Source organism: Salmo salar, chromosome 15 (assembly GCF_965601325.2).
Source record: "Salmo salar chromosome 15, fSalSal1, whole genome shotgun sequence".
NCBI lineage: Eukaryota > Metazoa > Chordata > Actinopteri > Salmoniformes > Salmonidae > Salmo > Salmo salar.
The window spans coordinates 77582418-77598025 of NC_138305.1; the positions used below are offsets into that span (position 1 = coordinate 77582418).

Here is a 15608-nt window from a genome sequence, read left to right on the forward strand (position 1 = left end):
ATGTCAGAATATGTCAGAAGTAATAGTGAGACCAACTCCCAATTTCAAGTGTGGCATTTAGCAAATATATTTTACTGGATAATACATCATGTATCCTTAAATCCACAATAGTAGTTGTAATTCTCGAACTTTAGACACAATTGTTATGCTACACCCTGTCCTTGAGGTGGACTGAAACGCCACAGTGAATCCACTTCTGTATTATAGCCATTAATGATAGGCTTTACTTCTTACAATGTGAAAGTACCTGTATCTTGTAATTGGGTGAATTTTGTATTTGGCTGCCTTATCAGACCACCCCATGCATTCAAAATACCTGTACCTTCTGTTTATAAGAACATTACCTCCACTCTCTTTGTATTTACTGTTCCACAGCCTACGGGTACGGCCTTGCCACATTTCCTCTGGTGGTGACACGAGTTGTGGCGGGAAAGGACACCAGACACAACAGCTGGCCCTAGCAGGTGAAACCAAGACTAGATTCGATTCAGAAAGCTGACATCCTTACCTCATCCAGTTGAGGAATTAAAAACAATAAACTCTTCCCCTTGCTTGGTAGGTGTTTAATCTCTATTCCTGTAGTGTTTAATCTCTTATTACTTTATGGATATAATAAGGAAGACTCCAAATACAATGATGTGAACTTGAGTTATACATTTACTGAAGTAGCTAGTTAGCAATACAATAATAACATGGCGCAACACTACGCATGACCAAGGGCGCTCGCTACTTAAAGTGGACATCAGTAATTAACAAAACATTTTCTCCCTTGTACAATCAATCAGAGTTCACTTTTACCAAACCATAAACCAACACATTTCACAAAACTTGTATTCTTCTTTGATTTGAACTTTAACGGATGTGGAAGGGCTTGCAAACCATTACAGACTACAAAGGGAAGCACAGCCGAGAGCTGCCCAGTGACACAAGCCTACCAGACGAGCTAAATTACTTCTATGCTCACTTCGAGGCTTATAACACTGAAACATGCATGAGAACACCAGTTGTTCTGGAAGACTGTGTGATCACGCTCTCCGCAGCCGATGTGAGTAAGACCTTTAAACAGGTCAACATTCACAAGGCTGCAGGGTCAGACGGATTACCAGGACATGTACTGTGAGCATGCGCTGACCAACTGGCAAGTGTCTTCACTGACATTTTCAACCTCTCCCTGTCCGAGTCTGTAATACCAACATATTTTAAGCAGACCATCATAGTGCCTGTGCCCAAGAACACTAAGGTAACCTGCCTAAATGACTACCGGCCTGTAGCACTCACATCTGTAGCCATGAAGTGCTTCGAAAGGCTGGTCATGGTTCACATCAACACCATTATCCCAGAAACCCTAGACCCACTCCAATTTGCATACTGCCCCAACAGATCCACAGGTGATGCAATCTCTATTGCACTCCACACTGCCCTTTCCCACCTGGACAAAAGGAACACCTACGTGAGAATGCTATTCATTGACTACAGCTCAGCGTTCAACACCATAGTGCCCTCAAAGCTCATCGATAAGCTAAGGACCGTGGGAATAAGCACCTCCATCTGCAACTGGATCCTGGACTTCCTGACGGGCCGCCCCCCAGGTGGTGAGGGTAGGTCACAACACATCCTAACTGGTTGCATCACTGCCTGGTATGGCAACTGCTTGGCCTCTGACCACAAGGCACTACAGATGGTAGTGCAAACGGCCCAGTACATCACTGGGGTCCCTGTACCACCCCACTGCCCTCTCCAGCTGTGCCACTTCCAGGAGTTCTCTGTGCCTGTTCTCTCTCAGTTGTTGTCCTGTTTCCTTTGGAATGCAGTTGGTTAATGTGACGCCGCCACATCATGTTTGGGCTCACTTGAACCTGGTAAGTTCTTTGTTCCATTTGTGTGTGTACGGTCCCGCTTGTATATTTCCCTCCTCTTCAGGAGCGGCAGATAGCCTCGAGGTTAGAGCGTTGGGCCAGAAACCAAAAGGTCGCTGGTTTGAATACCGGAGCCGACAAGGTAAAAAATATGTTGCTGTGCCTTTGAATTACTCCAGGGTTGCTGTACAATGGTGACCCTGGCTGTGACCCCACTCTCTACGGGTGTCTCAGGGGGAGTTGGGATATGCAATAAACACATTTCCATTACACACTTGTGTGTAAAAGGACAAACATAAGCACCCCCCAAATTATTCTGTAGTCTCGCACCATCACTCCCTATCCTGTTTAGAGATTGGGCTCACAGCCGCCGGAGAGCATCTTTGTTCAGCACTTCATTGCACCTGTTTGGCTTCACGATGTCCAGCCATGTGTGGAGAGGCCGTCCGAACATTCAGTTCTGCTGGGCTTTCATTTGTCGTGGCATGTGGGGTATTTCAGTACAAGTCCAGGAACTTGGTCAGTTTTGTTTACAAAGTCCCTTTGTCTCATTTTGCTGTGCATAGTCCTTGCTTTAGGGTTTGCACAAACTGTTCTGCCAGCCCATTGGTGGAAGGGTGAAACAGAGCTGAGGTTGAATGTTACTGACATGAATCGTGTAAACTCGTCACTTACAAAAGCTTGCTCGTTGTAGCTTACAGTTGCAGAGGCAATCCGAAGTGTGCAAACTTTGTTCTGAGGCACTCTATAGTCTGCGCTGAGGTGGAGGAGTCAACGCAAAACATCTCTGGCCATTTGGAATGGGCATTAACTATGAACATGTGCTTTTCAAAGGGGCCGGCGTAGTCCACATGAATTCTCTGCGATTGGCTCTGTGGGCCATTTCCAAGGGTGGACTGGGGCAGGAGCAGGCATGTGAAGGGTTTCCAAACATCCGTTACAGTTCTTTGCCAATATTTTCTATCTGTTGATCCAGACTGGGCCATCAGAAGTGGCTCCTCGCGAGCAGCTTCTATTTTACAATTCGAACATGCCCTTCATGTAGTTGCTGCAAAACCTGATGTTGGCATTTCTGGGGTATCAAGACTGTCATTCCCCACATCAAACATCCTTGGTGTGTTGTAATTTAGTTTCTCCACTGGAAATAAGGTGCAGCTCCTTGCTGCCCTTAGCTGACCATCCTGACATGGTGTAGGTGTATGCTTTTGACAATGTCACATCTTTCCTTGTCTCAGATTTGATAACTGTTCTTGACAGGTAGTGCCTTGAGCTGAAAAGGTATGGAAAATGTCCACTGGATCTATTCTCCTATGTTTTTCTCTTGTAAAGGGCAGTCTGGATAATCCATCTGCATTTGTGTGGAGGGACGTCGGCTTAAACTCGATGTCATACATACATGGCAAGGATCAAGGCGTAAAAAGCTGTAACCCGGCTGCTGTTATGGCCGGAAACACCTTTCTTTGAACTGAAAATGGAAAGCAACAGCTGGTGATTCATAACCAGCAAGAAACGCTCAACATACAGGTATGTGTGGAATTTCTTGATGCGCCACACAAGCACCAGTGCTTCTTTGTCGATTTGTGAGTAGTTCTTCTCTGCATCATTCAAAGTTTGTGACGCAAAGGCCACTGGGCTATCTGACACATCTTTCAGTGTGTGTGAAAGAACACTTCACTGGCAGTACGGGGTCGTAATGCACCAGGACCTGCTCTGATGTGAGGAGCTGCTTTGCCTCAAGAAACACATTTTCACACTATGCTGTCCACTGCCATTTCCTTTTCTTTTCTAGGAGCTGGTTGAGAGGTTGTACTGCTGAAAGGTTTGGGAGGAATCTTTTGTAGTAATTGATCAGTCCAGTGAAAGATCTCACTTGTCACATTTTTTACGGTCGTGGTGCCTGAACCACTGCATCAATTTCGCATCCATAGAAGATCATCTTGTCTTTGAAGAACTTACACTTCTGTAAGTTTGAGTGTAGTCTGTACTATTTCAGTCTTCTCAGGACCTCTTCCAGGTTAGCCAGGTGCTCTTTGTCTGTGTGCCCTGTTATGATCATGTCATCCAGGATACACTGGGTTCCTGGGATTCCTTGCCAGATCTGGTCAATGGTTCGTTGCCAAATGGCTGGGGGTTATACCTGTATAAACCTTTGTGTGTGTTTAACGTCAGGTATGGTTTGGAGCTCTCTTTTTAAATGATAAAAAAAGTAACGCTTATTTAACTAGGCAAGTCAGTTAAGAACAAATTCTTATTTACAATCAAGGACTACACCGGCAAAAACCAGGATGACGCTGGGCCAATTGTGCGCCGCCCTATGGGACTCCCAATCACGGCCGGTTGTGATACAGCCTGGATTCTAACCAGGGTGTCTGTAGTGACACCTCTAGCACTGAGATGCAGTGCCTTAGACCGCTGCGCCACTCGGGTGCTTCAACCAGTAGCTGCAGGTAAGCCTGTTTCAGTTGATTTTACTGAAGTGTTTCCCACCAGCTAGTGCAGCAAAGATGTCATCCAGACGGGGCAGGGGGTATTGTTCCACATCCACCGTTGAATTCACAGGGACCTTGAAGTCCCCACACTTTCAAACAGACCGTCTTTCTTTACAATGGGAGCAATGGGTGTGGCACATTCACTTCTGTCCACTTTCGTCAGGATCCCTGTATCCTGCAAGCAATAGATTTCCGCTTCCACCTTTGGTCTCAAGGACTATGGAACAGATGTGGCTTTGCAGAATTTTGGGGTTGCATCATCTCTCAGTATTAGTTTGGCTGTTAAGCCTTTTAGTGTTCCCATCTGATCACCAAAAACGGTGCTGTAATTCTTCAGCAAATGTTCCAGTGTTTGGTCTGTGCCTTTCTCTTTAAGCTGGGACGTCTGAAGCATTTAAGTCACACCAGTTCAGCTTTATTTTGAACAGCCATTCACTGCCAAATAATGAGGGACCAGTTCCAGGCACCACATACAGCTGCAACTGCTGTGTTCGCTCCCCATAACTCACTCTGACCTGCAACGCCCCCATTGATCTCAATCTCTCTTCTGAGTATGTCTTCAGCAACACATTTGATTTCTTCAGCTTGATAGCCTTGATGTGCTCATTGTAGACAGTCATGGAAATTATAGACACTGCATTTTGAATGGTATGCCTTCAATTTCTGGTGTCACCCATATTATGCTACTGCTGGGAGAAGTCAGTGTGTTTAACTCCATTGTACCATGAATTGTTCATCTGAATCCCTGCCACTCTGCTAGTGCACAGACCATTTCATTTTCTCAGTTTCCCTGTTGTGACTATATTTTGCTCTACATGGTCTTTTAATGTGTCTCTTCTATTGCATTTTGGACAGATTTCGTTTCTGAAACGGAAGTCCTCTGCCTTGTGGCCATCTCTGGCACCCCTGTTGCATTTTTTCAGCCACAGGGGACGCTGTCGGCTGCGTGAACATTTGTGCAGGAACGTTTTGAAAGGAGGTCAGTATTTATTTTGCAACTCAATTACATCTTTGGTAAGGATTTCCAAAGCTACAGTGAGATCTGTCTCTGTGAGCAAACGTTTTTGAATGTGTTCATGTTTCAGTCCACAAACAAATCTATCCCTTAATGTCTCCAAACTGGCAATGCTCATACAGTTTCTTCAACTCAGCTACATATGTACAGTGGGGGAAAAAAGTATTTGATCCCCTGCTGATTTTGTATGTTTGCCCACTGATAAAGAAATTATCAGTCTATAATTTTAATGGTAGGTTTATTTGAACAGTGAGAGACAGAATAACAACAAAAATATCCAGAAAAACACATGGAAAAAATGTTATAAATTGATTTGCATTTTAAATGAGGGAAATAAGTATTTGACCCCCTCTCAATCAGAAAGATTTCTGGCTCCCAGGTGTCTTTTATACAGGTAACGAGCTGAGATTAGGAGCACACTCTTAAAGGGAGTGCTTCCTAATCTCAGTTTGTTACCTGTAAAAAAGACACATGCCCACAGAAGCAATCAATCAATCAGATTCCAAACTCTCCACCATGGCCAAGACCAAAGAGCTTTCCAAGGATGTCAGGGACAAGATTGTAGACCTACACAAGGCTGGAATGGGCTACAAGACCATCGCCAAGCAGCTTGGTGAGAAGGTGACAACATTTGGTGCGATTATTCGCAAATGGAAGAAACACAAAAGAACTGTCAATATCCCTCGGCCTGGGGCTCCATGCAAGATCTCACCTCGTGGGGTTGCAATGATCATGAGAATGGTGAGGAATCAGCCCAGAACTACACGGGAGGATCTTGTCAATGATCTCAAGGCAGCTGGGACCATAGTCACCAAGAAAACAATTGGTAACACACTACACCGTGAAGGACTGAAATCCTGCAGCGCCCACAAGGTCCCCCTGCTCAAGAATACATATACATGCCCGTCTGAAGTTTGCCAATGAACATCTGAATGATTCAGAGGACAACTGGTGAAAGTGTTGTGGTCAGATAAGACCAAAATGGAGCTCTTTGGCATCAACTCAACTCGCCATGTTTGGAGGAGGAGGAATGCTGCCTATGACCCCAAGAACACCATCTCCACCGTCAAACATGGAGGTGGAAACATTATGCTTTTCTGCTAAGGGGACAGGACAACTTCACCGCATCATTTGACGGGGCCATGTACTGTCAAATCTTGGGTGAGAACCTCCTTCCCTCAGCCAGGGCATTGAAAATGGGTTGTGGATGGGTATTCCAGCATGACAATGACCCAAAACACACGGCCAAGGCAACAAAGGAGTAGCTCAAGAAGAAGCACATTAAGGTCCTGGAGTGGCCTAGCCAGTCTCCAGACCTTAATCCCATAGAAAATCTGTGGAGGGAGCTGAAGGTTCGAGTTGCCAAACGTCAGCCTCGAAACCTTAATGACTTGGAGAAGATCTGCAAAGAGGAGTGGGACAAAATCCCTCCTGAGATGTGTGCAAAACTGGTGGCCAACTACAAGAAACATCTGACCTCTGTGATTGCCAACAAGGGTTTTGCCACCAAGTACTAAGTCATGTTTTGCAGAGGGGTCAAATACTTATTTCCCTCACTAAAATGGAAATCATTTTATAACATTTTTGACATGCGTTTTTCTGGATTTTTTTGTTGTTATTCTGTTTCTCACTGTTCATATAAACCTACCATTAAAATTATAGACTGATCATTTCTTTGTAAGTGGGCAAACGTACAAAATCAGCAGGGGATCAAATACTTCCCCCCCCCCACTGTATTAACACCCTTGGGGGGAAAAACTATTCTCCTTGCTTGGTAGGTGTTTAATCTCTATTCCTGTAGTGTTTTATCTCTTATTACTTTATGGATATAATAAGGAAGACTCCGAATACAAGGATGTGAACTTGAGCTTTATACAGTGCCTTGCGAAAGTATTCGGCCCCCTTGAACTTTTCGACCTTTTGCCACATTTCAGGCTTCAAACATAAAGATATAAAACTGTAATTTTTTGTGAAGAATCAACAACAAGTGGGACACAATCATGAAGTGGAACGAAATTTATTGGATATTTCAAACTGTTTTAACAAATAAAAAACTGAAAAATTGGGCGTGCAAAATTATTCAGCCCCCTTAAGTTAATACTTTGTAGCGCCACCTTTTGCTGCGATTACAGCTGTAAGTCGCTTGGGGTATGTCTCTATCAGTTTTGCACATCGAGAGACTGACATTTTTGCCCATTCCTCCTTGCAAAACAGCTCGAGCTCAGTGAGGTTGGATGGAGAGCGTTTGTGAACAGCAGTTTTCAGTTCTTTCCACAGATTCTCGATTGGATTCAGGTCTGGACTTTGACTTGGCCATTCTAACACCTGGATATGTTTATTTGTGAACCATTCCATTGTAGATTTTGCTTTATGTTTTGGATCATTGTCTTGTTGGAAGACAAATCTCCGTCCAAGTCTCAGGTCTTTTGCAGACTCCATCAGGTTTTCTTCCAGAATGGTCCTCTATTTGGCTCCATCCATCTTCCCATCAATTTTAACCATCTTCCCTGCCCCTGCTGAAGAAAAGCAGGCCCAAACCATGATGCTGCCACCACCATGTTTGACAGTGGGGATGTTGTGTTCAGGGTGATGAGCTGTGTTGCTTTTACGCCAAACATAACGTTTTGCATTGTTGCCAAAAAGTTCGATTTTGGTTTCAACTGACCAGAGCACCTTCTTCCAAATGTTTGGTGTGTCTCCCAGGTGGCTAGTGGCAAACTTTAAACAACACTTTTTATGGATATCTTTAAGAAATGGCTTTCTTCTTGACACTCTTCCATAAAGGCCAGATTTGTGCAGTATACGACTGATTGTTGTCCTATGGACAGAGTCTTCCACCTCAGCTGTAGATCTCTGCAGTTCATCCAGAGTGATCATGGGCCTCTTGGCTGCATCTCTGATCAGTCTTCTCCTTGTATGAGCTGAAAGTTTAGAGGGACGGCCGGGTCTTCGTAGATTTGCAGTGGTCTGATATTCCTTCCATTTCAATATTATCGCTTGCACAGTGCTCCTTGGGATGTTTAAAGCTTGGGAAATATTTTTGTATCCAAATCCGGCTTTAATCTTCTCCACAACAGTATCTCGGACCTGCCTGGTGTGTTCCTTGTTCTTCATGATGCTCTCTGAGCTTTAAATGGACCTCTGAGACTATCACAGAGCAGGTGCATTTATACGGAGACTTGATTACACACAGGTGGATTCTATTTATCATCATTAGTCATTTAGGTCAACATTGGATCATTCAGAGATCCTCACTGAACTTCTGGAGAGAGTTTGCTGCACTGAAAGTAAAGGGGCTGAATAATTTTGCACGGCCAATTTTTCAGTTTTTTATTTGTTAAAAAGGTTTGAAATATCCAATAAATTTCGTTCCACTTCATAATTGTGTCCCACTTGTTGTTGATTCTTCACAAAAAAATGACAGTTTTATATCTTTATGTTTGAAGCCTGAAATGTGGCAAAAGGTCGAAAAGTTCAAGGGGGCCGAATACTTTCGCAAGGCACTGTATTTACTGAAGTAGCCTGTTAGCAATACAAGAATAACGTGGCGCATCACTGCGTATGACCAAGGGCGCTCAGTCCTTAAAGGGGATATCAGTAATTAACAGAACATAACAATTCCTATATTATAATCAGTTCTCTTTCAATTATTTGTTTCGATATCTCACTGTGCGATTCACCAAATCTCTAAGTAACTCGAAGAACCAATCATACACCTCTGATGAGGGAGCCCTGCAGTGATAGCTCACTCACTCATAATATTGGCGTTACGCAAGTAACCTTATGTTATCAAGAAATTAATGGGAGCATTATTTTCTAAATGGAATCAAGCCCCTGCACTTTACACTTCAACTTAATCTTGGTACCCAGAACTAACTGTCACAAGAGACTAACTTCAACCTGACAGCAGAGATGCTAACTATCCGTCCTGTCCTCTGGATTCCAGATCTCTCTCCAGTACAATGATATTGGTGCATGGAAACAGGTGTTTAGTGGCACTCTGATCAACACTGACTGGATTGTCACGGCTGCCCACTGCATTATGCACTAAACACATCAACCCAAGCCATACAACACTTAGGTGGCCTTACCTTACATAAACACAACATTGTTTGCACGTGTAATAGCCCTCAATAACACTTGGTGTCAGTAGATGTTTGTGGCTTAGCTGTGCTTGGTTACACATACAGCAGTAGCAGGACCTACAGAGTAGAGTTGGTAGCTTAGCTGTGCTTGGTTACACATACAGCAGTAGCAGGACCTACAGAGTAGAGTTGGTAGCTTAGCTGTGCTTGGTTACACATACAGCAGTAGCAGGACCTACAGAGTAGAGTTGGGCAAGCACAACCTGAAAGAGACTGAGGAGGCCTCTGTGCCGATGGGCACCTCCAAGATCATCATCCACCAGAGCTGGACCCCCATCCTCAACCGGTAAAGTAATTCCTTCCCCTAACTGGTGTAAGGTCACTGCACCAGTAAACACCAACAGTAACAATACAATCACAGCTAGCACACTAAATTACCAGACTTACTAAACCTACCGTTAATTTTGGAAGATCACTGTCAGACTATACGTCTTTATGTGTGTATTGTGAGCTCATTGGGGGTTTTAACCGTGTGTCTTTTGCAGTAATGACATTGCCCTGATCAAGTTGGAGACCATGTGACCATCACTGACTCCATCATGGCTGCCTGTCTTCCTGAGGCTAGCTTCATCCTGCCCCACAACGAGCCCTGCTACGTCAACGGCTGGGGACGTCTCTACAGTGTGTCTGCACCTCTTCCTCATTTTCTCTATTCTTTTCCTGTGTGGAAACCTGGTTATGTTTCCTGGTCCAACCCTGTGGGCACTATGGTCCAGAAACTCAGAGTAGAGGTCAATTCCATTTCAATTCCGTCAATTCAGGAAGTAAACTGAAATTCCAATTCCACATTTACCTCATTTAAACGCATTGAAGAAAATGTGGATTTCAGTTTACTTCCTGAATTGAAATGTAACCGACCCTAGTCCTGGCTCTTACCTGAGCTTTTGTGATTCTGTTGTGATCCTCAGCTGGAGGCCCCATCACCGACATCCTGCAGCAGGCCCTCGTGCCTGTCGTTAACCATGCAAGCTGTACACAGCCTAACTGGTGCAGCGTCCTGACCACTGACATGTTGGTCTGCACTGGAGGAGATGGCGTCGTGGCCGGGTGCAACATGACTCATAACAAACCCGTGTTCACCTTGAAAAATGTTTATGTCAAAAATGTTTGAGAATAATGATACAGTGGCAAGAAAAAGTATGTGAACCCTTTGGAATTACCTAGATTTCTGCATAAATTGGTCATCAAATTTGATCTGATCTTCATCTAAGTCACAACAATACACAAACAGTGTGCTTAAACTAATAACACAAATTGTATTTTTCTTGTCTATATTGAATACATCATTTAAACATTCCCGTGTAGGTTGGAAAAAGTATGTGAACCCCTTGGCTAATGGCTTCGCCAAAAGCTAATTGGAGTCAGGAGTTAGCTAACCTGGAGTTCAATCAATGAGATGAGATTGGAGATGTTGGGGCAGCTGCCTTGCCCTATAAAAAACACTCACAAAATGTAAGTTTGCTATTCACAAGAGGCATTGCCTGATGTGGACCAGGCCTCGAACAAAAGAGATCTCAGAAGACCTAAGATGAAGAATTGTTGACTTGCATAAAGCTGGAAAGGGTTACAAAAGTATCTCTAAAAGCCTTGATGTTCATCAGTCCACGGTAAGACAAATTGTCTATAAATGGAGAAAGTTCAGCACTGTTGCTTCTCTCCCTATGAGTGGCTGTCCTGTAAAGATGACTGCAAGAGCACAGTGCAGAATGCTCAATGAGGTTAATAAGAAATCCTAGAGTGTCAGCTAAAGACTTACAGAAATCTCTGGAACATGCTAACATCTCTGTTGACAAGTCTACAATACGTAAAACACTAAACAAGAATGGTGTTCATGGGAGGACACCACGGAAGAAGCCACTGCTGTCCGAAAAAACATTGCTGCACATCTGAAGTTTGCAAAAGTGCACATGGATGTTCAACAGCGCTACTGGCAAAATATTCTGTGGACAGATGAAACTGCAGTTGAGTTGTTTGGAAGGAACAATCAACACTTTTGTGGAGAAAAAAAAGGCACAGCACACCAACATCAAAACCTCATCCCAAATGTAAAGTGTGGTGGAGGGAGCACCATGGTTTGGGGCTGCTTTGCTGCCTCAGGGCCTTGACAGCTTGCTATCAGACGGAAAAAATAAATTCCCAAGTTTATCAAGACATTTTGCAGTAGAATGTAAGGATATCTGTCCGACAATTGAAGCTCAACAGACGTTGGGTGACAACAGGACAACGACCCAAAACACAGAAGTAAATCAACAACAGAATGGCTTTAACAGAAGAAAATACGCCTTCTGAAGTGGCCCAGTCAGAGTCCTGACCTCAACCCGATTGAGATGCTGTGGCATGACCTCAAGAGAGCGGTTCACACCAGACCTCCCAAGAATATTGCTGAACTGAGACAGCTTTGTAAAGAGGAATAGTCCAAAATTCCTCCTGACCGTTGTGCAGGTCTGATCTGTGTAACAGTGTAGGTTCCGTCCCTCTCTTCGCCCCAACCTGGGCTCGAACCAGAGACCCTTGCACACATCAACAACTGACACCCCACGAAGCATCGTTACCCATCGCGCCACAAAAGCCGCGGCTCTTGCAACGCAAGGGGCAACCCTACTTCAAGTCTCAGAGCGGGTGACGTCACCGATTGAAACGCTATTAGCGCGCACCACCGCTAACTAACTAGCCATTTCACATCGGTTACACTCACCTCCCCTTTGACCTCCTCCTTTTCCGCAGCAACCAACGATCCGGGTCAACAGCATCAATGTAACAGTGTAGGTTCCGTCCCTCTCTTCGCCCCAACCCGGGCTCGAACCAGGGACCCTTGCACACATTAACAACTGAAACCCCACGAAGCATCGTTACCCATCGCGCCACAAAAGCCACGGCCCTTGCAACGCAAGGGGAACAACCACGCCAGGTCTCAGAGCGAGTGACGTCACCGATTGAAACGCTATTAGCGCGCACCACCGCTAACTAACTAGCCATTTCACATCGGTTACACTCACCCCCCCTTTGACCTCCTCCTTTTTCCGCAGCAACCAATGATCCGGGTCAACAGCATCAATGTAACAGTGTAGGTTCCGTCCCTCTCTTCGCCCCAACCCGGGCTCGAACCAGGGACCCTTGCACACATCAACAACTGACACCCCACGAAGCATCGTTACCTATCGCGCCACAAAAGCCGCGGCTCTTGCAACGCAAGGGGCAACCCTACTTCAAGTCTCAGAGCGGGTGACGTCACCGATTGAAACGCTATTAGCGCGCACCACCGCTAACTAACTAGCCATTTCACATCGGTTACATCTGCAACTACAGAAAACGTTTGGTTGAGGTTATTGCTGACAAAGGAGGGTCAACCAGTTATTAAATTCAAGGGTTCACATACTTTTCCCACCCTGCACTGTGAATGTTTACACGGTGTGTTCAATAAAGACATGAAAACTTATAATTGTCTGTGTTATTAATTTAGGCAGACTGTGTTCGTCTATTGTTGTGACCTAGATGAAGATCAGATCAAATGTTATGACCAATTTATGCAGAAATCCAGGTATTTCCAAAGGGTTCACATACTTTTTCTTGTCACTGTATATACACATTTAACAATCAACAAAACTAACAACTAACAAATTCACAATATACAGAGTCATTATCAATGTACAAGAATTCTGAACAAAACTCTAATCTATTGTAACTGCAGATACTCGGTGTCGGTCGTGTCAGCTCGCAAGGCATTTTACTATATTGATACCACATTTCGAATGTACACAGTAGTAATCTTTTACAATGTTACTCAAAAGCTATAGGGAAGTACTGTGTCACTTACGGTCTTTTGTTTGACATTTTCTCAATGAATGTGATGACATATTAAAGGGATGCCAATAGCGCCAGGAATACACTGCCTGATCAAGAAATACTAATGGTCCCTAATTATCAAATGTGTATTGAAAAGGTTACAGCACTCTACCACTAGAGGGAAGCAAGGTCAAATCTGTACATGTAAAAGCCAAACAGAAATCCTAATATTGAGTTAAAGGCTCCCAAACACAAAAGTAATTATATTAACAGCGTTTAAGTACAGTAATGACTAACACAGGGTTTTACGGAACTTTTTAAAAGCCAGCGCTTTGAAAATGAGTGTCTTTCTCACAGAGAATGACCTTGAGAACACAACAAAGATTCAACACTGACAAGAGAAGAAGCCAACATTCTCAGGCTTTGATTCCTCTTCATCCAGCTTTACAGTAACCAAGATAAGGTGAAAAATATAGTGGAAAAGTACAGATATCACCTAGCCTGGTCCACGATCTGTTTGTGCCTTAATGTCAATTCCTATAGGAGTTGGCAAGACAGAACAAAAATATCTGTGACCAGGCTACATACAGTGCCTTCAGAAAGTATTCAAACCCCTTGACTTATTCTGCATTTTGTTGTGTTAGAGCCGGAATTCAAAATGTTTGAAATAAAAATATTTCTGTCACCCATCTACACACAATACCCCATAATGACAGTGACACATTTTTTGAAATGTTTGCAAATGTATTGAAAATGAAATATATAATCTCATTTACATAAGTAATCAAATCCCTGAGTCAATACCTTGTAGAAGCACATTTGGCAGCGATTACGGCGATCATTGCTAGAAAACCATTTTCACGTCTTGCCATAGATATGCAAGTAGATTTAGGCCAAAACTGTAACTCGGCCACTCAGGAACATTCACTGTCTTCTAGGTAAGCAACACCAGCATAGATTTGGCCTTGTGTTTTATGTTATTGTCCTGCTGAAAGGTGAATTAATCTCCCAGTGTCTGATGGAAAGCAGACTGAACCAGGTTTTCCACTAGGATTTTGCCTGTGTTTAGCTCCATTCCGTTTCTTTTTTATTCTTAAATACTCCCCAGTCCTTAACGATTACAAGCATATCCATAACATGATGCAGCCATCACTATAGTTGAAAATATGGAGAGTGGTACTCAGTAATGTGTTGTATTGGATTTGCCCCAAACATAACACTTAGTATTCAGGACAAAAAGTTGCTTGCCACATTTGCTGCAGTATTACTTTAGTGCCTTGTTGCAAACAGGATGCATGTTTTGGAATATTTTTATTCTATACAGGCTTCCTTCTTTTCACTCTGTCAATTAGGTTAGTATTGTGGAGTAACTACAATGTTGTTGATCCATCCTGTTTTCTCCTGTCACAGCCATTAAACTCAAACTGTTTTAAAGTCATCATTGGCCTCATGGTGAAATCCCTGAGTGGTTTCCTTCCTCTCTGGCAAATGAGTTAGGAAGGACACCTGTATCTTTGTAGTGACTGGGTGTCTTGATACACCATCCAAAGTGTAATTAATAACTTCACCATGCTCAAAGGGATATAAAATGTCTGCTTTTTTTTTTTTATTTGTACCCATCTACCAATAGGTGCCTTTCTTCGCGAGACATTGGAAATCCTCCCTGGTCTTTGTGGTCGATTTGGTGTTTGAAATTCACTGCTCGACAGAGGAACCTTACAGATAATTGTATGTGTGGGGTACACAGATGTGGTAGTCATTAAAACAATCATGTTATTGGTAAGGATTTCATGTCTCAAGTTCTGTCAGGTTGGATGGGGAGCGTTGCTACACAGCTGTTTTTAGGTCACTCCAGAGATGTTTGATCGGGTTCAAGTCCGGGCCACTCAAGGACATTGAGTCCCAAAGCCACTCCTGCGATGTCTTGGCTGTATGCTCAGGGTCGTTGTCCGGTTGGAAGGTGAACCTTCACCCCAGTCTGAGGTCCTGAGCGCTCTGGACCAGGTTTTCATCAAGAATCTCTCTGTACTTTGCTCCGTTCATCTTTCCCTTGAGCCTGACTAGTCTCCCTGTCCCTGCTGCTGAAAAACATCCCCACAGCATGATGCTGCCACCATCATTCTTCACCATAGGGATGGTGCCAGTTTTCCTCCAGATGTGACGCACGTTTCATCAGACGAGAGAATCTTGTTTCTCATGGTCTGAGAGTCTTTAGGTGCCTTTTGGCAAACTCCAAGCGGGCTGTCATGTGCCTTTTACTGAGGAGTGGTTTCCGTCTAGCCACTCTACCATAAAGGCCTGATTGGTGGAGTGCTGCGGT

The 15608-nt window shown here is 43.9% G+C and overlaps 1 pseudogene; it reads left to right on the top strand.

Annotated features, from left to right (window-relative positions):
• LOC145860824 (chymotrypsin-like elastase family member 2A) lies at positions 1 to 10616 on the top strand (annotated as a pseudogene).
• The last annotated feature ends 4992 nt before the right edge of the window (positions 10617 to 15608 follow it).